At 35.4% G+C, this 2857-nt stretch overlaps 1 non-coding gene across 1 annotated transcript; it reads right to left on the bottom strand.

Annotated features, from left to right (window-relative positions):
- Positions 1-1866: 1866 nt before the first annotated feature.
- Positions 1867-1973, bottom strand: LOC112423313 (U6 spliceosomal RNA). Its single transcript, XR_003013768.1, has one exon. It is a non-coding gene; the product is annotated as a U6 spliceosomal RNA (small nuclear RNA).
- Positions 1974-2857: the final 884 nt, after the last annotated feature.

Below are 2857 nucleotides of genomic sequence, written 5' to 3'. Positions count from 1 at the left end.
CTGCCTCAGCCTTCCAAAGTGCTGGGATTACAGTTGTGAGCAACCACGCCCGGCCGTAAGTGGCTCTTATTATTTTGAGGTATATTCCTTCAATATCTAGTCTGTTGAGAGTTTTTAACTCGAAGGGATGTTGAATTTTATCGGAGGCCTTTTCTGCATCTATTGAGATAATCTTGTGGTTTTTGTCATTGGTTCTGTTTATGTGATAAAATACGTTAATTTGATTTCATATGCTGAACCAGACTTGCATCCCAGGGATGAAGCCAACTTGATCGTGGTGGATAAGCTTTTTGATGTGCTGCTAGATTCTGTTTGCCAGTATTTTACTGAGGATTTTTGCATCGATGTTCATCAGGGATATTGGCCTGAAGTTTTTTTGTTTTTGTTGTATCTCTGCCAGGTTTTGGGTATCAGGATGATGCTGGCCTCATAAAGTGGGTTAGGGAGGAGTCCCTTCTTTTCAATTGTTTGGAATAGTTTCAGAAGAAGTGGTCCCAGCTCCTCTTTGTACCTCTGGGTGAATTCAGTTGTAAATTTGTCGAGTCCTGGGCTTTTTTTGGTTGGTAGGCTATTTATTCCTGCCTCAATTTCAGAACTTGTTATTGGTCTATTCAGGGATTCAACTTCTTCCTGTTTCAGTCTTGAGGGTCTATGTGTCCAGGAATTTATCCATTTCTTCTAGATTTTCTAGTTCATTTGGATTGAGGTGTTTATAGTATCCTCTGGTAGTTTTTTGTATTTCTGTGGGGTCATTGGTGATATTCTCTATCATTTTTTATTGTGTCTATTTGATTATTCTGTATTTTCTTCTTTATTAGTCTAGTTAGTGGTCTATGTATTTTGTTGTTGTTGTTGTTATTATTATTATTATTATTATTATTATTATTTTCAGAAAACCAGCTCCTGGATTCATGGACTTTTTGAAGGGTTTTTCATGTCTGTATCTCCTTCAGTTCAACTCTGATCTTGGTTATTTCTTGTCTTCTGCCAGCTCTGGGGTTTTTTTTGCTCTTGGTTCTCTATTTCTTTTAGTTGTGTTGTTAGGGTGTTAATTTGAGATATTTGTAGCTCTTCGATGTGCACATTTAGTGCTATAAATTTCCCTTTTAACGCTGCTTTTGCTGCGTCCCAGAGATTCTGGTACTTTGCCTTTTTGCTCTCATTAGTTTCAAAGAACTTCTTGATTTCTGCCTTAATTTCGTTATTTACCCAGGAGTCATTCAGGAGTAGGTTGTTCAGCTTCCATGTAGTTGTGTGGTTTTGAGTGAGTTTCTTAATCTTGAGTTCTAATTTGATTGTACTGTGGTCTGAGAGACTGTTATGATTTCAGTTCTTTTGCAATTTGTTGGGGAGTGTTTTACTTCCAATTATGTGATCGATTTTAGAGTAAGTGCTACGTGGTACCAAGAAAAATGTATATTCTGTTGTTTTTGCATGGAGTGCTCTGTAGATATGTGTCAGGTCCACTTGGTCCAGAGCTGAGTTCAAGTCCTGAATATCCTTGTTAGTTTTCTGTCTTGACAATCTGTCTAATATTGATAGTGGGGTGTTACAGTCTTCTACTGTTATTGTGTGGGGGTCTAAGTCTCTTTGTAGATCTCTAAGAACTTCTTTTTATGAATCTGGGTGCTCCTGTATTCAGTGCATATATATTTAGCATAGTTAGCTCTCCTTGTTGAATTGAACCTTTTACTATTGTGTAATGCCTTCTTTGTCTTTTTTGATCTTTGTTGGTTTAAAGTCTGTTTTGTCAGAAGCTAGGATTGCAACCCTGCCTTCTTTCTGCTTTCATGAGCCTATGTGTGTCTTTGCATGTGAGATGGGTCTTGACTGTTTATCTACCTTGACATTCTGTGTCTTTTAATTAAAAATACAGAATACTTCATGAATTTGTATGTTATCTTTCCACAGGGGCCATGCTAATCTTCTCTATATCGTTCCAATTTTAGTATATGTGCTGCCAAAGTGAGCACAATCATTTTTCATATTAATTTAAATGTGTAAAATTTAGTTATAAAGTTGGAGCATATGATCAATCCTGAATGATGCTACTCAAAGTGCTAATCTGAAGTTAAAAGAAAAGGAATCTATGCCAGAATTTATTTAAATTGACAACAAATTACATATTGTTTTCATAGCAGGTTTTTTTAATGAAAGTAGCAGCGAGCACATTGACATTATGATGCAAGCTTCTTATGTCTTTGTGGAATGGTAATAAGCAGTTTGCCACAGGTGGTTGAACTGGTTTATTAGTTCTAGTAAGTTTCTTGTGGATCTTGGGATTTTCTATGTATAGCATCGTGTCATTAATGATGAGAGAGAGTTTCACTTTTTCCTTTCCAATTTATATGCCTTTATTCTTTTGGCTTGCCTAATTATCTGGCTAGACTTCCAGTACCATGTTGAATTGATGCAGTAAAAGTAGGCATCCTTGTCTTGTTTTTGATTATAGGAGAAAGTCTTTCATCCTTAAGTATGATGCTAGCTATAAATTTTTTGTAAATGCCTTTTATCATGTGAAGGAAGTTCTCCTTTATTCTTGGTTTGGTGAGTGTTTTTATCATGTTAGGGAATTGGAATTTGTCAAAGGCCTTTTCTGTATCAATTTGTAAGAACGTGATGTTTTTCCTTCATTCTCTTAATGTGATGTATTATGTTGATTTTCATATAATGAACTAAATATGTATTCCTGGAATAAATTCCACTTGGTCATGGAGTACAATATTTTAATATGCTGTTAGATTCAGTTTGATAGTTGTTGATATTTTTGAGAATTTTTACATCTATATTCATAAGTGATGTTGATCTATAGTTTTCTTGTGATATTTTTGTCTGGCTGTGATATCAGTTTAAGGAT

This window comes from Macaca nemestrina, chromosome X, assembly GCF_043159975.1.
Source record: "Macaca nemestrina isolate mMacNem1 chromosome X, mMacNem.hap1, whole genome shotgun sequence".
In the NCBI taxonomy this organism is placed as follows: domain Eukaryota; kingdom Metazoa; phylum Chordata; class Mammalia; order Primates; family Cercopithecidae; genus Macaca; species Macaca nemestrina.
This window is presented reverse-complemented; position numbering and strand designations above follow the sequence as displayed.